The 25745-nt window shown below is 36.3% G+C and overlaps 1 protein-coding gene across 2 annotated transcripts in view; it reads right to left on the reverse strand.

The window, feature by feature from the left end:
• Positions 1-25745, reverse strand: part of pde4ba (phosphodiesterase 4B, cAMP-specific a) — a 188569-nt gene that overhangs the window by 149700 nt on the left and 13124 nt on the right. The window contains exon 1 of one of the 2 annotated variants that reach the window (XM_051111563.1): positions 21680-22072. The exons of the other annotated variant lie outside the window; for it this stretch is intronic. The gene's annotated coding sequence lies outside the window, so the exon portion shown is untranslated. Of the gene's footprint in view, positions 1-21679; positions 22073-25745 lie in introns of those variants that run through there. 2 annotated transcript variants of the gene reach the window in all.

The raw sequence follows: 25745 nt of genomic DNA on the forward strand, positions 1-25745 counted from the left end.
TGATCTGCTCCGGTGGCTGTGTCAGAGCTGTAACGTGCCACGGACATGTGCAGTGTGTGGTAAGAGATTTATTATCATACAGTGTAGATAGCTTTACTTATAACGCAAGTGCTTTTTAAAATGCATAAACTTGCACTAAACTAGGCTAATCAGTGATTATGTTCTTTGATAAGGTTAATGTTCTTTGCTTGTTTTCTGTAGCTGCTTTTTGAATAACTAAGGAAATGTAAGCATTATAATTAATAACTTACAATGTTTTTATTCAATTGTTGTCATGTTAAATACAAATTAAGTCATAGTAAAAACATTTGGCTGCTTTTAGCCTTATGCTGGAGCTGGTTTCAGGCAATGAAACTATGTATGTAAATAATTAAATTAATCAGCACGATAATTTCATGTATCGGCGATCTGGCAGGATTACAATAGGACCCAACACTACTGTAGCATCAACTATACCTTTATATATCCTTAACTATGATGTAGCAGATGGAACTTGCTGCTTTGGCAGTAGTACTGAAACACTGTCTATGCTGTTAGCCAATCAGAACGCACTGAGACAGCTAACCAATCCCAACACATTTCATTTTTCAGAAAGCGGGCCCTCATCAAACCTGGAACTAATTGAGCCATTTGTGCTAGGCTGAGGAGAAAGGTACTGTAATAATGTAAATTATGTGAAAAATAATGCATTTTTCGAACCACCAATCATGAGAGCCTGTTCTAGTACACCGCCAAAACAAAATCAAGACTTTGTAAAAGAGCATAATAGGACCCCTTTGAAACTAAGAGGGGTCGGCGCCAATAGCAATACAGCAATGACGCTGCGGGCGTCCCGAGTTCGAATCCCGGCTTGTGGACCTTTCCCAATCCCACCCCCTTCTCTCTCTCCCACTTTGCTTCCTGTCCAACTGCACTGTCCTATCTAAATAAAGGCATAAAAGCACCAAAAATAAGTCGCAGGAAAGCAGAGATGCATAAAGAGACAGCCATTACATCCAATATTAAAAGTGACATTTTGTGGAAAATAAGCCCAAAGTTGCTTACAAAAAGTGGACACAGCAACACTGGTTTATTGGAATCACTCAATTATTACCAGGACAGGTGGTAAATACCTCCAGATATAAGCAAACAGGTGGTGAAAGGACATCTTTTCCCCACAAGCCATAATGTTCCTCTATTTACAGTTTGCAAAGCTCATCTGAACTGGTACAATAGTCACACAGAAAACTTTGACAGGGTCATTGGACATCATACAGGTTTGTTTCAGTGCTAAGAAGATACAGTAAATGGCAATGAACCACAACTTGTGAATATTAGATGCTAACCAAAAAAAAAAAACAAAAAAAACATTCTTTTGGGTTAGAGTTTCAGTAGAAAAAAATACATTTTCAAACCCTCCTTTTCCAAACATTCTTATAATCTGGTGAGATTTTTGTATGTAAGTCCTGCAACAGATGGTATGACCCACACAGAGCCCTGATCTCAACCTCATTGAGTCAGCTTGGAATTACATGAAGAGACTAAAGCAAGTGAGGAAAATGCCAGCCAAAATACATAGATGAACTGTGGAAATGCTTCTAGGATTGACAATAGGAAATAACACTGGGAACCAAATATTAATTTGATTTAGCCAAAAGTAGTAAGAAAGAAAAACAACAACATTATTTGTGCCATTATTTCCAGCATAAAACTTACAGTACTGTGCTTCTTTTGGACTTATGGCTGACTTCTAGTTCCTTAAAGACAGCAAAATGAATGTTTCTTTGAAAAAAACACAGCTCACACAGCTCAAACCTGACATTATCTGCTGAAAGTGAAAATAACATACTATTTTATCAAGTTGTTTACAATCCCATTACATTCCTCCAAGCAATTTATCCAGGTAACTGAAGTCCCTTAACTTCCCTGATTAGAAAGGCTCTTTCGGTCAAAGGTGCTTTTTTGCTTTGTGGTTTGCTTAGCTTTTAAAGTGCGCTTGATGGTCAGCCATGCACCACAGTTTTATTTAACCGAGCCCAGATAACATCCCTCAAAGGAGGGCTAACATCAGAAACTCCAGTCTGCAAATTATGCTCATGGCAAATGCTTTTACATCACACAGTGTGAGCGGTGTGCCAACGCCAAATCAAAGAACAGGAACAAACAAGCAACAGCAAGGAACAGATGCTGTAGTGTTGTATGAGCAAAATGTATCATTAGAAAAGTAAAGACTTTTTTAAAAATAAGTGACAGGGATTGGAAAAGCAGAACTTTTTTGTCACTCACCAGTCTGCAAACTCAATACCTAAACACAGGAGGAGGCGCAGACATCAATTACAGAGCACCAGCAACAACAACGAAACAGCACAGGAGCTTGTTAAACACACAAACAAGAGCTCCAGGACTCAGGAGGAAATACGTTTGTGAAAGCAGTATCTAAAGCTTATCAAATTTTAAAAGTGTCATCATCTGATCTGTTAAAAAGTTAATGAGAGACTTATTGTACCCAGCAGGTCTGGTGATGGTAGACCCGTGTCTTTTAAAGCTGTCCCTATAGGGGAGAAACAAGTTCCTGGACGTCAGAAGAACATGGGAATCAATGAATATGAAGGAACCATGGAAATTTCCTGTTTGTTGAATCCAATGTGTTGCGTGTGATGGATTCCCAGGTGGCATATTCTCGCCACTAGATACCAGTCACACTGGTATTCTGCTCTCAGATGGGACATGGGTGAATACAAACACTTCTTCCCTTCTGCTGCTTCTCCAAACTGGAGTTCTGAGTACAGCATTTCTGGACAGCTATCTGGGGAACCAGCACCAAGAATTAGTTACAACCCAGGCTCATGAAAATACGGTCTGCAACACAAGACAAAAAAAATAGCTGAAATTATTAAAATAATCCCCTTCAAAAGTTTGGAAACCCTTGGTTCTTAATACTGTGTGTGGTATTAATGATCTATGACTTTTTAGTTTTGCGATGGTTGTTCACGAGTACCTTGTTTGTTCTGAATAGTTAAACTGAACACTGTTCTTCAGAAAAATCCTCCAGGTCCTGCAGATTCTTCAGTTTTCCAGCATCTTTTGCATATTTTAACCCTTTCCAGCAGTGGCTGTATGATTTTGAGATCCATCCTTTCACACTGTGGACAATTGAGGAAACGCAAACACAAATGTTAAAAAAGGTTCAAACATTCACTGATGCTCCAGAAGGAAACATGATACATTAAGAGCCGGGGGGTGAAAACTTTTGAAATTTGAAGATCAAGTAAATTGTTCTTGACCTGTATTCCGGGAAAGTATCTTGTTGCTTCTGAAGGGCAGTAATAAATGGCAAAAAATGATATTTCAACAAAATAAGAAAAATTTGGACATCTTCATCCTGTTCAAAAGTTTTCACCCCCCCGGCACTTAATGCATTGTGTTTCCTTCTGGAGCAATAGTGAATGTTTGAACCTTTTTTAATAGTTGTGTTTGAGTTCCTCAATTGTCCACAGTGTGAAAAGATGGATCTCAGAATCACACAGTCACTGCTGTAAAGGGTTCAAATATGCAAAAGATACTGGAAAACTGAAGAATCTACAGGACCTATTTTTTTTGTCTTGTGGACTATACGGAAACATCTTTTATGTAAAATATCTTACACAAAACAGTACTAAATAAAATTAACATGCAATTTGCATGATCTCTCTTATTTTGTTAAAATTATTCACACTTTCACAAATTCTGCAAGGGGTTTTCCAAACTTTCACATGCCACTGTACATTTTTAAGTTTCGCAATTGTATATAGAGGCATGTGCTGTATTTCCAATGAGCATATGTTAAAGCAAATCCATGTGACCAACTGAAAGCATTCTAATATCTTCCATCCTCACACGAAATTCACAACTGCATAAATTCTTCAGCAAAAATTCATCAGCCGTTTATGAGCACTACTGTATTTACTGCACACATTTTAAAAATCATTTAAAAAAATAGAGTACACTGCAGTCTCTGACCTCAAAGTGATTCAGAAAAGATGAATCACTGTCTGATCTGGGGAGATTCTTGTAAGGAGATAAAGGTTAGAATCATGATATTTTGGTAGCATTATATGTGAGTGTACATTAGCACAGCTTGTTATTTGCTTTTGGGATCGGATAGAGTGCTTGAACCTGAAAACAGTGATGCTTGGGGAAAATCTTTCTGTCACACCAGTACAGTGACTTGTGTATTATAGTTACTTACTGTTTTAACTAAATCCTCCAACTCTATCACAAATTCTCTAAATTACTGTGCCTTTTCTTCATGCCCAGCTGACTATAGTGAATATACTGGTTGGCCAGAAAGTTACTCACCTCTTTTTTTTTTTACTCCAAATACTAACCTCCAGTTTTTGGCTCATAATAGAGTGAAGACTGGTAATTAACCTAATTACATATTACATACTGTTAAATGACTGAATATTTGACAACACTGCATAAAAAGGTCAACAGAACTGAGTCTTGACATAAAAATATTGATCCTAAGCATTATTAGCATCATTTCTATTATTAGTGTGATTGTTTAAATGATTATTTATCATAAAATTCTAAATGAAAATGAACAGCTTTAGCAAACAGATATGAAACTATTTCAATAAATTCATCTGAACACGAGCAAAAATTACAAAAAGCAAAAGCAGACAAAGACAGACAGTTGTGATAAAGGGAAGAAACACATTATATTCTAATAATGAATGATAAAAAACTATAAATGGGCATAGTTACTTTAGAAATAATAAGAAAAAGCCATTTAATAGAGGTTCTGTGACTGTGACTGAGATAAAAAAGAAAAATTTGGCTTGTACAAAACTTAATTTTACCGTTTCCTATATTTGTACTTCTGCTTTACTCATTTTTTGCTTTAAATTATGAAATTCTGACTTGTTATTGTATCTATTAATTGAAAGCTGTGAAGCATGACATTCATAATGAATAACAAAAAGGAAAACACTATAAATGTGCTTCTTTTCAACCCATTCAACTAGCAGCATTCACAACTGAGTTGATAGCATGAATTATTTAAGCATGAATACAGTATGTTCTGTTGAATGCAGTCAAATATGAATCAGGTCAGAATCAGCCATGTAGCTTAAAGACATTTGTCCAGTCATTTTAGACAGCAAACACCGACATGAAAAGCCATCCAGAAATACAGTTTACCAAAACAATGACTGAATGAATTCAATTTCATCTAATCACCCAATAGTTATATCCAAGAGAGGTACTGACAGCGAATGGTATCCACCATGAAACATCTTCAACCCTGAGAGACCCAAATATGAATATTGATGAGTAAATAAATTTCATTCTTAAATTTCACAGTTTCTTTATTCTTCCATGAAAGTTTTCAAGGAAGGCAGATCATCTAAAAATCATATTAAATTATTATTTAAAAAAAAAAAAAATTAAAAATGCTGATTAAAAAATAAACAATTTTCTAAGTATACAAGTATAATTGCTTTCTTATTCTTAAACATATTTCCAAGAGGCTTAATTAACGATATTTTCATGATACTAAAATTTTCCTCCAGATTTCTGATCCCACAGTAAAGTACACTGAAACTTCGCATTTAGACAGAGGCCTACAGCAGATGCTTTGGTCCTCTTAGTAAACCAGAAGGCTGAAAGTTCAGTGAGTTCAACTCACACCAGGCCTCTGATACTTTCAAGGCTTCCTGATCTTTGGACACTTCCACACCTCACGGACCTATAGTATAAAACCTTTTTAGTTTTGTGATGGATGGTTCTTCAGAAAAATCCTCCAGGTCCTGTAGATTCTTCAGTTTTCTAGCATGTTTTGCATATTTGAACCCCTTCCAGCAGTGACTGTATGATTTTGAGATCCATCCTTTCACACTGTGGACAATTAAGGAAACTCAAACACAACTATTAAAAAAGGTTCAAACATTCACTGATGCTCCAGAAGGAAACATGATACATTAAGAGGGGGGTGAAAACTTTTGAAATTAGAAGATCAAGCAAATTGTACTTGACCTGTATTCCGGGAAAGTCTTCTGTTGCTTATGAAGGGCAGTAATAAATGGCAAAAAATGATATTTCTACAAAATAAGAAAAATTTGTACATCTTCATCCTGTTCAAAAGTTTTCACCCCCGGCACTTAATGCATTGCGTTTCCTTCTGGAGCATCAGTGAATGTTTGAACCTTTTTAATAGTTGTGTTTGAGTCCCATAATTGTCCTCAGTTTAAAAAAAGATGGATCTCAAGATCATACAGTCATTGCTGGAAAGGGTTCAAATATGCAAAAGATACTGGAAAACCAAAGAATCTGCAGGACCTGGAAGTTGTCAACTCACACCAGGTCTCTGATACTTTCAAGGTTTCCTGATCTTTGGACACTTCCACACCTCACTGACCTATAATATAAAACCTGATAAATCATATTTAGAGTTGCAGTTGTTCTAACCTTTATAAAGAGTCTTCCCAGTAAATTAGAAAGCTGAACGTTTAGAGCAACCCTCTCTCTATAGCTTTTGGACTATGAAATGTCTGTGACTGAACTCTGAATTAAACACTGTAATTAATTTTGATATAAAACTGAATAAATTAAACTCATATACTTAGATTTGGCAGTACTTGGCAGTGACCACATTGTGTGGCCGATAGAAATTATAAATATGATCCCGCCAAAATTATTGATATGAAACATTTAATATGTGCAAGCTGTTTTTATTCCTTTATTAATTTATTTTAAACTATTCATTTAAAAATATTCAATCGCTACACAACTTGGTCTCTGATGGGTTAATGATGAAGAAATTAGTATGCATTGTTACAGACTGTATATTTAAACTTGAATATGCCTCCCACTGAAAAGTGCCAAGAATCTGAAGTGCTGGAAAACCAGGCATTAAGAAGAATGGCTTTGCACACAATCTATAGATCACTCTCTGATCCTAAGATTAAACATCCAGAGGCAAAACTGCTACAGTATATGCAAATCTGATGTAGCCTCTGCCCCCAAATGACACCAACTTGTTTACTGACATCTAGTCATGCAAGTAATGCCTTTAGGGCTGTATTTAATTGCATTTCTGAATCATAGTTTCTCTGCATATTACAGCTGTCATTAGCAGCTATTTGTGCATATATATTTGCTGAGGCAGATGAAAGGTCAAATGAACATTGAAATAATTGTGTAAAATCACGCATAACATTCTGAAAAATGCTTGCCTGAAAAACATTAAATAAATAAATTACAAACACATCGCTTTTATCATCGAGTTATCATTATGATAGTTCTTAAGTCATTGAGTTCATTGTATTGTACAAAGCCTTGTCATCAGTTGAACTAAAAAACTGTAACTTGGAAATATGCGTGTTTCTAAACAAAACTATAGAGCACTTTGGACATAAAAAAAGAATCTATTTAAAGATTTTGCCTTCTCCATATCTTGCTTCGATTCTATAGTTGTATTTTCATGTAAATGTACAGCGGATGCAGCTGAAAGGAAGGCTGATTTCAAAAGACAAAGCTTTAGTTAGCTTTTACGAGTTGAAACGGAAGCAAGCTGCCAAGCTGAATGGAAGAATTATGACTGCTGTCATAAGCTCATTCCAAAAAGACCAGTGCCGCCTCATCCACAACTAAGATTACATGTTGAGAAACATATATTATAAATACTTTTCTTTATATTTATGTGCCTGTTTGTGCAGGCATGTGTTTGTGGGTGGTTGACAGGGCACGGTTATTCAAAAGTCCAGATTTTTAAAATGAACATCATTATGAGCATACGGTGTGACAGAATGGCTTCTCTCAGATTTCACACTGAAATAAATACAATGAAAACGAATCCCAATTTAGGCTGAAAATTTCTTAAAGAAAGATGTGGAGTTTAACACAAGTCAAGCTCTATCGACGCCATCTGTGGTCTGCTGTCAATTAGTGAAGAAAGTGTTGTCTATGTAAAATCTTTCCATTCAATAATGAGGCTTAGCTGGTCAGCAGCAATAAATCAACACAAATTGAAGATTCATGGATGAGTGTTAGAGGATTCAACTATGTTAAAATGGGTTTCTCACAAGAGAAAAAAACACTGAGGATTATTAAGTTGAATGGAAGGCGGCAGACATTAATTCACAATTATCCCTTACGGATGAGAACAAAACTGTTTTGTATTTTCTGTAACTGAGGTTAATAATCAAATATGTATATTTATTTAGAGATGTCCATATCAGGTTTTTTGTGTCCCCGATTTGAGTCACTGAATATTAAGTATCTGCCAACACAGAGTACTGATCTGATACTTATATATTCCCAGTGTTTGGTGCATAATTCATGTATACACAGTTGTACAGAGAGTAAAAGCAGGGCCCTATGATTTCTACGATGCAGAAAACACAGAGTTGTGGTTTACAGTGAATTTATAACAGTTAAGAGGCTTTGTTAGAAACAACCTTAAACCCTCTTAGCTGTTATAAATTCACTGTAGACTACGGCTTCACAGGGCTTACTGCAAGGTTTCACTAAATAAAACAGAGCAAATAAAGTGTAATGATATTAATAAAAAAACAGTATTCTTCCACTAAACAATGTAGTTCCTCAGAAACAGTTGTGGTTGCAACAAAGTGGTTGCCAAGCAACACACAGACGTAAACAAAGGTGTATGTTTGTAGAGTAATTAACAACAACGTTAAATGCAACACAACCAATCAGAATCAAGGACCGTAACTATCCATTTTATAAATCAAAATTACTGTATAACACAGAATGCCACAGAATATTATAATTAAATCAGATAATTAAATCAAAAGTAGGTCAGTACACTTAAATCAAAACAGTGTGGACTATATGTCTGTGAATATTAAGCCACAAAAAATACTACTTAAATATAAATTCTGCATGTTCTCCGTGTCTCTGTTAGAATGAATGGCACAAACACACATTTTCGTTTTTTACTACACACATACTAAAGTGTGTGATGCTCACAGTGTTTTCAGCCTTTGCCACCTCAATATACGAGTATATTGACACATAAGCATAATCACTAGAAGTCACTAAGAGTCACTTCAAGGAGAACTCCACTTCCAGAACAACAATTTACAAATAATTTACTCACCCCCTTATCATCCAAGATGTTCATGTTCATGAATACAATTCAGTATTTAAATTGTATTATTTTTTTGAAAATAGCCGATCGTTTTGCTAGATAAGACCCTTCTTCCTGGGCTGGGATAGTTTAAAACCGCATTTGGGATCGTTTGAAGCTGCATTTAAACTGCATTTTGGAAGTTCAAAACCACCATACCAGTCCATTATATGGAGAAAAATGCAGAAATGTTTTCCACAAAAAACATAATTTACGACTGAAGAAAGAAAGACATGAACATCTTGGATGACAAGGGGTTAAGTACAGTATATGTGAATCTTTGTTTTGGAAGTGGACTTCTCCTCTCATAAGCATTTTACCATTTATTTTGTAAAAAAATATTTTGTCATATCATATACAAACAGATACTCAATGGTCTTCACAGCAACCCCTCAAAATAAAAGTTTGATTTAACTTGAAGAAATTGTGACAGAAATATATTAGTTAATGTAATGATAGTACTACTACTAATAATAAAATTAAAACATTATTTTATAAAGGAACATTTACCAGAAAAAATATATATACATTTATCAAAATTTATTTACCAGAAAAATATAAATACACAACATAATAGCCTATTTCTGAAAAAGAAGAAAATCTGTATTTATGAATATGTAGCTTAAGCTTTTATATTTTTACATTTTTTACCTAATATAATCTAATAGATAATTCAGATAATATATGTACTTTTGTAACTGCACACAACAGGAGATATTCAGAAAAAGTTGAAGCCCCTTGAGAGACATTTTTTAAAAATATCTTATATCATGCTGAATTATAGAAAATAAAGAAACTGAAATAAAAATAAAGGCATACAGGTTTAGTAATAATTTTCATTTACGTTCATTTAGAGTGTACTATCCCCCTTCATTGGCACAAAAAAATAATAATAATAATAATAAAAAAAAATAATATATATATATATATATATATATATATATATATATATATATATATATATATAGCGGATATGTGAATATTCATATATTGCTAGCAAAATCATTGAGTACATAATGTGAATATACACTATCTTGACCAGCCTTATGCACCATAGATAGCACAGAAAGAAGACTGATGAATGTAGTTAGAGATCGCAGACAGGCATTCTGCTGGTACTGTGTGTAATAGAAAGAAAATAGCCAGACAATATCCCAGAGGAGACCATTTCTGGGGTTTATCCACCACTGTGGAAACCTTTCTGTCAGTGATTTCATCCTCTTCTTCATTTTCTCCCAACTTCCGTCATACACTGTCTTCTTACATTTCTGTGAAAAACACAAGCAGTTTTCTTTTTGTCCAGCCATTTCGTGCAATCTCTCCCACTTGTTTCCATTGTCTCCAGCCCAATTTTCCTCTCTTATCCTCCCACTCTCCTTTTCCATCCGTCACCTTCTCTCGTTATTTGCTCAGAAAGTGTATGGAGAAATGTAAAAGCATAGACACGGCAAACAGAAGGTCCCCGGAGCAGAGCTTGTTCCGCAACAAATATTCTGAGATCATTACCTTTGAGCCAGCTGCTCCACCAATTTAAAGGCACCGGTGACTGAGAAAAGGACGAGGTGCTTTGAAACTGCGCTTTCCAACTAATTACAAGGTGTTTTCGAAAAATCCTCCCAAGTGGAATTGTCTGTCATCCATGCATTTTACTGCCTCCTACCTGCTATTTCAAATCCACCCAAGTATTTCTGTCCCTTTCATCACATGTGCTTTTCTAATCCTGTTTTCTATTAAACTTACTGACGTTTCATCTCATGTACTGGTGAACACCAGATGGTGCAAGCTGGCATATCTGACGGTATGAAAACAAACAAATTTAATACAACACTTAGAAATTCTTGTTCCATCATACCAGGGGTCTTCAACAGGGGGTCTGTGACAGTACTGCAAGGGGTCTTCCAATTATCTTTTGCAAAAAATTTGTTTAAAAAAAATTACTAAAGTTAAAGGGATAGTTTACCCAAAAATAAAAATTCTGTCATTAATTACTCAGCCTCATGTCGTTCCAAACCCGTAAGACCTTCGTTCATCTTCGGAACCAAATTAAGATATTAAGATATCAGAGCAATATGTAACAGACTTTCTATTACTAATCTCTCTATCCAAAAAAAAAAAAAAAAAAAAAAAGAATCACACCACTATACGAAAGCCCAAAACCACCGCCTCACAACAACATGAAATATTCAACAACTAGGGCACGATTTCCATAGACACCTCAGAATGACACACTAGGTACACCTGGGAACTTCATGCCAAGCTGTTGGCTCTTGCCAGCAATTGACAATGTGATATAGTGAAATGGCTGGCAGAGAAACATTCAACATCTGGCACAGCAGAACCTGAGCAGCATTGGTTGGAGTATCGGGCAGACTCTCACAGGAACATATGTTTTAGGTTCAGACACACATTTAATCAGTCCAACTAGAAAATGTAAATGAAAAAAAAAAAAACATTCTCAAAACAGCCAGCAGCACTATGTTCATGAAACAGAAAGGCTGTGTAACAAATCCTTGTTCAGCCAGCATTCAGATCAAATATGCTGTCACAAAGGAACAGTCTCACACAGGGTCTAACTGTGTTTCCTACAGATTTTCAGTGGACGGCATTAAATGCAGTATTTAGTTTGTCAGTTTAGGTTTGGGTTGTTCTGCATAGCTGGCACAATTTTTACTATCCTAGACATTACTGCATAGTGACATTCAACAGTGTTTGCACTCTTAGCTCTCAATGGTCACTGACATTAAAACAGCAAAGGTTTGTATCTAAAAGAAAAAGCAGAAATGCTAGAAGCTACAAATATAAGGACTATTTAGAGAGAGAGCAGTGGATTTATTGATTTATTTACTGGTTATTTTGCTGCTGCCACACAGATTTAATATAAACATGCAAGTTCTTTCTCATAAGTGACTCATAAGTGTTTTTAACATAAACTTGTGTGTATTTGACAGTTTAAGCACAATAAGACTTGAAAGAGAACTTAAAGTTTAGTACTCACATACTGTGTAACAGCTGCTTTCTGTGCTTGTGCTTCAGATGTGTGTGCTTCAAAATAACAGTTTTTTGAACTGTAATAAAATAATATTTAAAGAGGTCATCGGATGCCCATTTTCCACAAGTTGATATGATTCTTTAGGGTCTTAATGAAAAGTCTATAATATACTTTGGTTAAAAATTCTCAATGGTTGTGTAAAACAACACCCTTTTTACCTTGCCAAAATCAGCTCTGCAAAAATCGTCCTGTTCTGGTCGAGGCTGCTTTAAATGCAAATGAGCTCTGCTCGCCCCGCCCCTCTCTTCTCTCTGTGGAGTGACGAGCCTGTTTACTTTAGCCGCGTTTGGCTGCTAAACTTGCTAACTAGCACGTTATTAGGAAAGGTGATTGCAGAGATTCATAAAAAAAAAAAAACCTTATACTCACTTTTGCTGTAGGTGAAGCTGGATCACGAATGATTTGCGCAAACATAGAAGCATTTATGTAGATCGGGAAGCGCATTTTCAGCAGCTCAGATGTCGGGAGTAAAAAAGACTACCACTATGTTCATTATTACATCCAGCAACACAACACCTCGGTTGCTTGTCTAATTTACATCCCTGCTCCAGCATCGAAACAATGGAGGTTGGAATGTGACATTTGATCCGAGGTAAAACGCTCATGTCAATCAACTATGGTGGGAGCGGCCTCTGTCAGTGTGACACCACACCATCTGAGAATGGCTCGATTTGAAAAAGGGGATATTATTTTTACAGATTAATTAAAAAACAACGCATTGGTTTTTTTATTATTATAGGGTAGATTTGTACATACACTGCCAACACACATTAATGTTCAAACAACATGTAAAAGTGAACTTTGCATCCGATGACCCCTTTAATATAGCTGCAAGCAGCGATTAAGCGAAGTGAGTACTACCATTCCTCCAAGTTTCAAGTCTCTACGATCAGTTTTACGTGGAGATCGACCATTCTAACAATTACAATAGGGTTTAAGCACTACACCCTTGAACTCCTAAAAATACTAATGTATACTGTATTTTGATCAAATAAACACAGCCTTGGTGAGCATAACAGACTTCTCAACATCAAACGTTTGAACGGTAAGGCATTTTTGTTTGTTTGTTTTAACATAACACAACATTTTAGTATACAGTACACTATGACCTGATGCTTGTGGCCATCCACAGCCTATGTATTACTGAGAGAAATGGTACTTTTGTAACATTGGAACAATCACAATTCCCCAATAAACCATCTCGGAGCAGTTTTCTTATTCTATAATCTATTAAAGGTTATAACAACAGAGCTGAAACCAGATAAATTCTCAAAGGCCACACATGCGGGCATCAAATGGAGCAGCTTGGCCAGCCTCATCATGATGTATTAGCTCCTTCCAGACACCCTGTGGAAAAAACAGGTTTCCTCTCTGCACACACACGCACACACACACATGCAATGAGCCTATAACTCACCACAGAGTAAAACACATGACACAGCCTCTACACACCACATTATGTGCCCTCCTCCATTTTCTCTATGATTAAAAAGCTAAGTGGATGGATTTTGGATTGAGTTAATTATCCTCACACCAGATCTGAAGCTTTAATGGAATATACTGTTTACTATTTACATCATGCAGTCTCCTAAAGACCTCATTGATTTAACTATTTAACCTTCAGTGAAAACAAAGCATGTCAGCCTTTTAGGATTCAATCACTGTTGCCAATTGCCTGTGAATTTTTTAAACATCCACCTCTGTCCTTTTGGTTTCATAATATTCTCAGGGCCACGGATTAGATTTTCTTAGGCTTTAGCTTAATTCTGCACATCCAGTCTCTGCTTCTCTCTGCATTTATCATTTTTTGAACAAAGATGATTTAAGCCAAACTGTGAATGTAGGATTTTATTTTAATTTTTAATCTGAATAATTGGTGTCCTCATTCAGAGGCTGCCAAAATCACAGTAAATACAGATTTTTTGCTTGTTAAAATACTTTCATGCATTAAAATCTAAAGAGATAATCTGACTCTCCATGCATCTGAAGCTGAGATGACGATAAATCATCTCAACAGCAGATTTTTCAAAATCACTGGTCACTGTTAATGCCACAGTGAATCAGGTCAAGCCGGCACTGCGCACTGTAAGCTACAAATGAAAACTGTCAATTGATTGAATACAAATGTAATGTTTATTCAACACAAACACTAAGCTCAGCCTCTCAATTAAAAGCCACTATAATCAATAACAATGAAGCACATTGTTATAAACCTTAGCTGGATTTTTAGGCCTACATGGGTGATTTATAGTGGTTAATTAACATGTAAAAGGATATAAAATAAACACATTTGCATGGACCATAAAAAATACAGTGAATCCTACAACATCATATGCAATCGTCTCCAATCATTACTTGGCTATAAGAGTCCTGGATTCATAACATTACCTGCCAAAACTAAATATTAAATAATCTGCATTTTGCCCAAAAGATAGGATTGCGTAAGACCTCCAGTAGGCTAATAAAACAGATTAATCTTGACGTGAAGAATGATCCAATCATTCTGTCTAGAGTAGACTAATGAAAATGCCACTCAGACAGAGGCAAACTCACAGTTGACAAAACGGATCTACTTATCTCATCAAAAGTGAATAAAACTCAGCCTTTGTTGCCATTATAGATTTATTGAACTGTGTTACATAAAACTGAGTGGACCAGGGCCAATGCTGACAAATATCTCCTGGCTAATACGCGCTGTGTTCCCAAGGTTTCATGCAAAAGACACAACACTTGGTTTGGCGCATGAATAAGCTAAATAAAACAAACAATTGAAATGACATGGCATCATGAGACAATCTTAGTGTCTTTCCTCAAACAAACACCTACAGGACACATAATGGCAGCTGGAAACTGTTATGTTTTGTACAGATGCAACAAGCTTCAGTCTACAGAGAACAGTGTTTGTGTGATAATGTCTTGTGAGAGGAAATGGTTATTTTGTCATTGCTATCTTTAATGCAAATAACTTAAAGCAGAACAAAAAAACTGTTGTGTCATCCCCAGTTCAGTTTGGTCTAAAACCAACATCCTTGCAACAACAACCATGCAACTTTGCACAACATCAGCAGCTCACGTGTTCTTCCTTCCCAGTGGCCTGTTTTACATGATTTCATTTGCAATCTAAACATGTCTGCATGAGAACTCATTGATAGAAACATTCATTTTGTAATAGCTTTGTCAATGTTTACCCTTTTGAATTACTTCTGCGAATCAGTTTAGCAGTTCAAGATGATGAACATGGACATACTGTTGATGAGCTCATTCCTCAATAAAACAAAATTTTATATTCAGTGCAATTGGGCTCAGATTTAAAACCTGTACCACAGAAAGTTTTATAACTTTTAACATCTTGGTCATGAAGTTCAGAAAAAAAAAATGAAAACATCTACAAAAAGCTTCTCTAATAAGCCTATGGTGATATTAAGGCTGCATCTGTAAGTGTTTTTAGAAACAGCAGTGCATAATTGCCTCATTAAAAGGGTCATGACAGATTTTTTTATTATTTTAATATGTCCTATGAGGTTCACTTTAAATGTTGTTTTGCACAAAAAAAGTAATATATTCTCGAATTGTGAAATGATCCATTTTAAGGCCTGTCAGTCACTGTTACGACCGGCTAACATACATGCATAGGAAAAAGTATCAACACCCCCAGCTATTGCAAAACTGTCACTGACAGATAAACATCATGAAATCTTTTACTTATGATGTGGTGTAGCTGCTGTCAGATCTAATAGAGTTGCCACTGTGTCATTTTTCAAAAATGTTTCTTTGCGGGTTTGCATTGTGTCACAAAAAATAGTCCTCTGATATGGTTTTACATTTTATTCAATTATTTGACTCTGTGGTCCTTCTGAAGGTTGCACAGAGGCATTTTAAACATGCTGCTCAAACCGGATGTGTCAAAGCAAATGTTTACCCTTGCATTTGTCCTGTTGTCAGGAGTAGCTCATTAATTACTCACCCTTATGTCGTTCCAAACCCGCAAGACCTTCGCTCATCTTCGGAACACAAATTAAGGTATTTTTGATGAAATCTGAGAGCTTGTGGTTTAACTGTAAAGTATATCAGTGGCTCAACCATAATGTTATGACGCTACGAGAATACTTTTTGTGCTCAAAGAAAACAAAAATAATGACTTTATTTGACAATTTCTTCTCTTCCACATCAGTCTCCGCCACCATTCACAAGAGTACCATTATGCATGTGTGTAATGCGTGTCTGGAAGAGAAGAAATTGTTGAATAAAGTCATTATTTTGTTGTCTTTGCACACCAAAAGATTTTTACATATAGTCCACAAGACAAAAAAACAGATCCATTAAGAGCCGGGGGTCTTTTTGAACTGTTTGAATTTGAAGATCAAGGTAAATTGTACTTAATTTGTCTTCCAGGAAACATGCAAGTATCTTCTGTTGCTTCTGAAGGGCAGTAATAAATGGGAAATTATTTTACAACAAAATAAGAATAAGAAAAATTTGGACATCTTTATCCTGTTCAACAGTTTTCACCCCCGGCTCTTAATGCATTGTGTTTCCTTCTGCAGCGTCAGTGAATGTTTAAACCTTTAATAGTTGTGTTTAGTTGAGTATAGTTGAGTCCCTCAGTTGTCCTCAGTGAAAAAAGATGGATCTCAAAATCATACAATCACTGCTGGAAAGGGTTCAAAAATGTAAAAAATGTTGGAAAACGGAAGAATCTGCAGGACCTGGAGGATTTTTTTTTTGAAGAACAGTGCTCAGTTTAACTGTTCAGAACAAACAAGGGACTCATGAACAGCCACCATAAAAACAAAAAAAAAAAACACATTCGTAGATCATCCAGGTAACCACACACAGTATTAAGAACCAAGGATTCCCAAACTTTGCAGGGGTTTATTTTAAAATTTCAGCATTTTTTTTTTGTTATGTGGACTATATGCAAACATCTTTTATGTAAAATATCTAAATAAAAAATATCAAGCATCTCTCTTATTTTGTTCAAATTATTCACATTTTCACAGATTCTGCAAGGGGTTCCCAAACTTTCACATGCCACTATTTGGATTTCATCAAAAAAATATCTTAATTTGTGTTCTGAAGATGAACGAAGGTCTCTGTGAATATAAAGCTAGGAACTACTGGTGACTCCAAGTCCCATCTCTGGGAAATCTGAGGACGCCCTTTATCTCAGTCTTCATGCATACGCAAACCAAACCCTATGATTAATGTCACCCTGACCCTCCTTTCACCAGCCCATGGCCAAGCTCACAATAGGAGACCATGGCAATGAGGAGGTGCATGAGTGCTGCTGGCAGAGTGTAATGAGGCGCACCTGCTGCTTATTGCACCTTGTCACCATTGCCAAAACCCCTCCATCTCAATCTCTGCACCAGTTCTGGCCCAGTGGTGGAAGGTGCCCTGAGTTGACAAGACCCTTAACTAACAATATTGAGCCTGCAAGGCTGATCAGCCTTTTGGGCACAAGGCGGTTTGTATATCATGCTAATTCTGTGCACAAAGAGATTGTCCTTGTGGTCCAAAACAGCTCAATATAACTGGGAAGCCATTTAACCAAAGAACACCTGGCTCTACATATTTGGACCAACAGCACAACCATTCTGTCTTGCATGTTGAAGGTCATCATACTTTTGTCTGAGCCTTCATAGCCACCCTCAAGAGACTTTCTACCTTTATATTTGTATTTTTCACCAAATAAAAGACTCCCTGAGGCATGAAACTGCCAACTTCATTGTGTACTTTTTTAATCCCTACCACGAAATAAACAAGAAACTAATCCATATTTGAAAAATAAAGAGGTTTGTTCAGTATTCCAGATTTTTTTTTTCTAACAATGGACTGAAGTAATGAAATGTATAGTTTTCATTAGCCAAGTAAATGAACAATCAGAGATTGATGACAACTGCCATGCGCTGAGGTCTAACAGATGAGGTACTGTGTAGGTTCTGTACTAACAATTATACATGAGAAATCATAGCACACAGTACAAACTACAAAAAAACCCCTTGGGTATCTGCTTAGGAAAACAACACATTCAAATTCACCAAGCCTGTTACAAATACACAGCCCTCGTAACATAGACGCACATGCTCACAACACACATTCAGTTGAGTGGGACGGCAATCCCCCACACTCACACATAAAAATACACACATTCCTGCAAGCCAAGCAGTGAATGTGTTATTTGCGTATGAAATTCATCAGGCAAACCCTTTATCCTGTGTCACTGAGGGTCCATCTGTTCAACCAAGGTCTGATTGATTGTCCGTGCGATGATGGCAGCAAACATGCTTGTTACAGGGCAAGTAATTATGAGGAAAGCCTCAGAATAGGAGAAAAGCCAAGAAGTATTAGGAGGGCAAACTAAATCACATATGATCTCTCTCATATACACTCAGTGCAAGATCTTTAATCCTTCACATCAGTGGTTTCTAGTATGTTGATTATTCTGTCTTAATATAAAACAGTAGTTGCTTTTGCAAAATCCTTAAGAGTGATGTGGACATTAAGAGACATCAAAAATGATTAAATAATAGTTATGTAAGTTGAATAACTGACCACTTGTACGCACAAGTATCACCCAAATCAATATAGGGATCTTCTTTTCCATCTAGAAACAACAATGTAATTAAACACAAAAGATGCTAAGGTTATCATGATTAGAGCTTAGAGAATATATGGGTGATATTAATAAGGAGCCTCTGGACTCTCATGTGAATGATGATGATAATAATTAAACGTAAATGTGATTATTTCATCTGGATTAACTAGGGAAGAAACTTCATATGTTTATAAATTATTTAGCTGGTTAAAGAAAATACAACACTGAGAGAACAACACTGAACCCAAAACAGCTCCTTGTGGAACACCATACAGAGATGCCACGATACAAATGTATCAGACTTGTTTGGCATTTCTCTTACAATTCTATTTGAGAAATGACCTTAATACTGCTGAACCGAATGGCTTTTTTTCTTACATTTGGGCAGCAGATATGTAAATATTTTATGTGTCAGCAATACAGATCTTCTTACTAAATGTGTTATATATTGACAACAATGCATGGTGCAGATAATGTGCGACATAAATGGAAGGTGGATGGAAGGAGGAAAGTAGAATTATTCAAGACACAAACAGTCTAATGCGGTCACATTAGAAAACCACATACCAATTTACTACAGAGAAAACAAGCATGGAGATATAATATGGTTATGTGGAGATAGTATTTCCCAGGGCTCAGTGCCTTGCCAGCTGACAGCACTTCAGTCTGCTGTTGCCGGCCGAGCAATGACGACTTCAAACAAGCAAAACAGGGTTTAACAAATGCTTACTGCTTTCTACTATCATCATCATTATAATTTTATTGCAAGGATAATTGCACAGACTTTAAACAAACATTTTGCATGGATGAGTAAGTTAAACTGAAAGCGAGTACAACTGGATACTAAGTGCACACAACATTAAAAGCTAAATCTGACAGATAAATAGGCTATTTCTGGATCAGATTAATTCTTGAGGGAATGAATATACTAGAATTTGTATGAACTGTGTGATTCCCCCCATAACAGTTATTTACCTATTCAAGCATGTAATGTTTTAATTGTTGTGTTCAATTCAAATCCATTTACTGTAGCACTTCCATTCAGCTACAATGTGTCCTTTCACTTTATTCGGTAAGCCAAAGCCATCATAATAAGGCATAATCACACTGAAGATGTTGAAATGTTTAAAATAGCTCATTTTCTTTTTATAATGGTTTGTCTTGAACAGGATGCTGTGATGCAGCCTCAGGTAATCAGTCATGTTGATATTCAGTAAAACACATGCAAGCGTGATATCACTTAAGTTAATAATTAATAACTGATATTAAGTAATTGGTCAATGATATTATGTGAATATTGATTAACATACATTTCATGATGAAGTATCGCTTCAGAAATGAGTGATAGAAAAAACTAATTTTTGAAAAAAAAAAATTCGCAAAAATGTTTTTACGCTTGTTTGAGGTGGTTTTTGACTTGTGGGAAAAAGGGATAATGTGAATAATGGGAGATGGAAACACATTTTGTGAATAAATTCCTCCATGTGCATCAAAAAAAAGTCACGTCAATGACTAAACAGCAGACCCCTCTCATTGCACAGTATCGGAAATATTGTTATTCTGTCGTATAACTGTCTTTGTTCCCAAACAGCAGGCATCCACCTCCGAAAGCACTGAACGCATTTATTGTGTTTCATCTGCTTGCTCTTGTCACGAATAATTCATTATATATGAAAATTATTATATTCAATGGCTTCCGATACTTTTCTTAGTGATATTTAGTGCCAGTTCATCAGGAAGTTATTTTGGTCTCTTTGGCTCTTTGGATGGAAACCCCTGACTCTTTATTTGTAAATGTTTTATGCGATATTCCAATTTTGCGCATAAATTTGCAACTTTGGATGGCAACCCGACTACTGTTAAGATTCTCCAGGTCTTTATCATTGCATTATATTAAACAAAATGACGAATGTTTACTTTTACAATCCACCACATATTTGTGAACTTGCAGTGATAAGTTTTTTTTCTCAAGAAGTTTAAAGCTTACAGGCTTCCATATGTCATCTGCCCGCAATGAGTTCTGGGACTTCTAATGGTTTGATTCTCTCAAGTCTGTGTTCACTGCATCCTTGATATCAAGAACACATTAGGGTAGCCTACTTTAAGGCATCCTCTACTTGGATCTTGAATATTAGAATTAAACTTGGACAGTTGAGGATGAGGTAGTATGACACAAGATTGCATAAGAATGCATATTAAGAAATTGGCCCTTTTGTGTCAATAAACCATTCCAAACCAATGTATATGAATGGACCGGAACCACAGAGATTTATCTCCCACCTCTTTAACATCCAGTTCCAGCTCCACGCCGGGTTTTCCCTGTTCTGCTCACGACTGAAAGAAACCCGCTCCGATTGATCGTAGAACGACAAACGCCGACGCTCCGACTTTCGAAAAACTCGTTCCTCGCCGAAGGCAAAGCCAACAACTCCCTTTCCATTAACAAGAGAAAACACCAAATTTACAGATGAATGCATATGAAATCGTTTCTTCTTTACTAGAATTCCCCGTGTCGTCCTTGCCTTTCTGTTCTGTAGTATATGAATTAACTCTTTTCATTCCGACCAAACACTTGCTTATAAAAGACTACATTGTTATGCTGCTGTACAAACGGAGACAGAATCGTAGAAAAACAGCACTTAAAAAGTACCATCTCGTTCATGGTACTTTGCTTAACATACGGTCATTACTGTAAATAAAACCTGCTGTTATGCGCGTTGGTATCAAATCTGGAAGAGCAACTTAATCAGACATCACTAAATATTCCTGATGAACAGCCCCTCAGCATCCCAACTGAGAATCCGGAGATGCAAACAAACACTCCGGTATCAAAACAGAACACTCTACTAGGCTATCAAAAATAGGCAAGTGTGTAAACAATAGAACAAAAGCAGGAAATTCTCAGGAATCACATTCTCACCTCAAATACGGATCCACTTTCTTGCACGTGGGAGACAAAAGAGGCACAAAAGGATCCCGTTTTAAACTCGTGATTAAGAACACGAGTGTTGTGCCGTTGTGGTTTTGCGTGTATAACCCATGAGGTGGACCAGAGCCGTCAATGAACAAGAAGCAGCAGCATCTTCTGTCCCGGTATAGAAACCCGCTCCGCTTCTGTCCTTCAGCACTGATGCTCTCAGACTGTCTGAACTGGTACACGGAGTCCGTGCAGAAACCAACACTCCAAGTACATTAAAAAAGATGCTGGGATTCGGTTTTCGTCTCGCTTTGGTAAGATGCAAGCGGTTTTTACGCGCACCGGGCTCGCGCTTTCGTTCTAGAGGCTGAGCGTTCGCTGTGCCTGTCAAAGCAGAGGAGGATCTCCGATACAAGAGCGCTTATAAACACTGAGACGTGGGATGCGTGTGATTAAGTCACTGGATGGGAGGATGAATGCTCAATTTACTGCATTTATTTTATGTTCGTCTCCAGGCATTGGTTCAAAAAGAACATTTGTCCATTGCTGCATGAGTCATTTACACTGATCAAAGCGGTGGTAGAAATTGGGGCAAGTTGTCACTTTTTTACGACAGTGATTTTTTTTTATTTTTTAGGGTGGGTTGTTTCTGGTTGTCAGTTATATTATAGGTGAAGGCTACATTTCAGCATTGGCTTCAAAATCGCTTTTTCTTGCACATTTTCACCCTTATTGGTCAGGAAAAGAGATGTTGTCAATTGGAACCCACATTTAAAGAGCCTATAATGTTTGTATTAAATATTTTAAAACAATTATAAAGAATAAAATGTATGAAACCAAAATTGTTGGCTTATAAATATGTTATAATTATATAATATTATATTAAATTAAATTTTACTATATTATTATGTGACAACTCCCCATCCTGAGAACACGGTTCAGATTTTTGGTTAAAAATCTACTTTTATTAGGACCTTACCTTAATGTATTCAGGTGATTTTGTGTTCTCTTGTTTTTTTTTATGTTTTTTTGAAAAGAAGAAATAGTGAAATTATGTTGAATTGAAACTGACATTTTAAAACAACATTAGAGGTTTCAACTTAACTAGAAACCTTTACTGAGACTGTCCTTGTGACACACTTCCCCATGTGACAGCTAGCCCTGATTCTCAATATAGAGTCATGTGATGAGCAGTGCTGGTCTTGTCACAGTTTTTCCATGGGCTTTTATAAATCAACCTAGGAGAAACTGACACTCTTGAATATACTGTACTCACACATACATGGTCAAAAAGACAATGATGATATGAAAAGGATGACAGATTTCATATTGCATACTGTGAACAAAGGTCTGTTGATTTCAGCTGCACTGGACATCATAAAATAGTACAACTCTTAAAGTACTGTAAAAATGAAGATACTTTTCATTTTGAAAGGTACAAATTGGGGATACTCAAACTAAATACTTCCTCAAGCATCTTTTTATTCACCGCAAAATTAATGATATTAATCTTCACTATTACTTGTTTAAAATGCGTTTGACTGTCTTGATTATTGTCATTATATTGTACATCATTTTTTTGCTTGATGAATATTTAATTACAAACCATAAATTTTAAGTGGCCCTTCACAAACTAGCTGTCAAGCTGACATTATTTAATTACATCGGTTCTCATAATTATCTAAATTATTTAACCCTAAGTACTGCAGTGTTTAATTTACCTCATCTCATCTCAAGCTATTTTTTTGTCACAACTTCATTGTTGTTTTCACATATTACTATGGGAAAATCTCTTATTTACATGGTGCTTGTTGACCAGTACATTACCTACTATTAAAGCAGCTGTATGTACATTTTTTATATTTGTTTTTGTTTTTCCTCAAAATTACCCATGCTTACATCTGTTTTTGGAATATAGTGAGTGGGTACAAAATACCAAGTTCTGTCATGAAACTCTAGATGGCGTAGGCTGATGGGTTGTCAACGCAAACTGTTAACATTCACAGCGTTAAACTACTTGGCACAAGCTGATTGGTTCATGGTGCATACGTAGCCAATGAGCTTGCCGCTTTACATTTAAATAGTGGTTAACATTCACTACAGCATTTTGCAGCATGCTTTCAGAGTTCCTCTGAAACCCTCCACCTCCCCAGCTCCACCTGTATAGATCTGCTATGGGTTATTTCATATGATATTTGTGTAGCCGCAGTATTTCTTAAATACTCACAGCATGTATCAGCGCATGTACTGGCAGTCGCAAGTTCCTATACTTGCTTTGCAGCACCAACCATCTACGCCAAAACCAAATACATTAAAGGAGAACTCAACTTCCAGAACAACAATTCACAAATAATTTACTCACCCCCTTGTCATTCAAAATGTTCATGTCTTTCTGTCTTCAGTCGTGAAGAAATTATGATTTTTGAGGAAAGCATTTCAGGATTTCTCTCCATATAATGGACTTCATTGGTGCCCTGATTTTGAACTTACAAAATGTAGTTTAAATGCAGCTTCAAAGGGCTCTAAATGATCCCAGCCGAGGAAGAAGGGTCTTATCTAGTGTAACGATCGGTCATTTTTTTCAGAAAATAAAATTTTTTATACGTTTTAAGCACAAAAGCTTGTGTAGCACAGGCTCTGGGATGCACGTTCACGTACTATTGAATCATGTCGGAAGGTCACGTGGACGTAGGCCACAGACTACAGACCCAGTGTTTACAAAGCAAACATGCAAAGACTAAGAAAGTGCAAGTAAGTCAAACGCTGTTTACAAACAAAAAGGTACAGCGATGTCGGACGATTCTGAAGTTGTAGGAGAAAATAACATGGAGTTTTCAACATACTCTACCGTTTTTAAGCCGGAGTACACAGACAATGAACTTGTGGCGATTCGAAGACGTGATTCGTAGTAGTGATGGGAACTTCAGATCATTTTACCGACTCGGACCTTTGGGTCTCGTACAGCAAAATGAACGAATCTTTTTTCGAGTCATTTTGTTCATTTTAGCAAAATCAGCATCACGTGACAGCCCCATAAGATGAACGAACGACTCGAAAAACCCGAAGACTCGAAACAGGTGAACTAACTCCAGTATAGAACCTAATAGGATGTTGTGAATGCATGACTGAACAAATCACTCCCCGAGATGACTCATTCTTCCCGAGTCACATTAAAGGTTTGTTTAAAATGAAAGAATTGTTCAAGAACGCGCATCCCAGAGCCTGTGCTACACAAGCTTTTGTGCTTAAAAAGTATACAAATTTTTATTTTTCGAAAACAATGACCAATCGTTTTACTAGATAAGACACTTCTTCCTCAGCTGGAATCATTTAAAGCCCTTTGAAGCTGCCACTAAACTGCATTTTTGGAAGTTCAAAATTGGGGCACTATATGCACTATATGTCCATTATATGCAGAAAAATCCTGAAATGCTTTCCTCAATAAACATAATTTCTTTACGACTGAAGACAGAAAGACATGAACATCTTGGATGACAAGGAGGTGAGTAAATTATTTGTAAATTGTTGTGCTGGAAGTGGACTTCTCCTTTAATAATGTCATATCCATTAGCATGCTAAAATTTTACAAGAGCTGTCATGATTGAAATTGCTTTACACTGGCAACAAAAGCACATGTGCAGCTATCCACTGTAATTACGACAGTGATTTATTTACAACAGTAATTTCCTGACTTAACTGTATGGGGTCCACAGTCAAATAATCAAAAGTACATAAAGTTGCTTTAAGTTTCAATTATGTAACTTGTGAATTTCCAATTAGGCTAATGTACAGATTAGAATGTCTGCAAATCTAAAATATACAGCTGAATACAGATAAAACAGTCTGGACACTTTTCAATGCTGATGACGAAATGAATGAACAGCTGAATGATCCACATGATTATGAGCCTATTATACAATTATGCAAGGTTATGCATTAGAAGTTTAATTTATGAGCGTTCAATTTGGCAGACGAGACACTAAGAAATCTTCCAGACGTTGAAAGCACACAGTAATTGCAAGGTGGTTAAACCTTTATGAATGTTTTTTTCACCGATCATTTCCATAAT

The sequence above is a fragment of the Labeo rohita genome, chromosome 6 (genome assembly GCF_022985175.1).
Source record: "Labeo rohita strain BAU-BD-2019 chromosome 6, IGBB_LRoh.1.0, whole genome shotgun sequence".
Classification (NCBI taxonomy): Eukaryota; Metazoa; Chordata; class Actinopteri; order Cypriniformes; family Cyprinidae; genus Labeo; species Labeo rohita.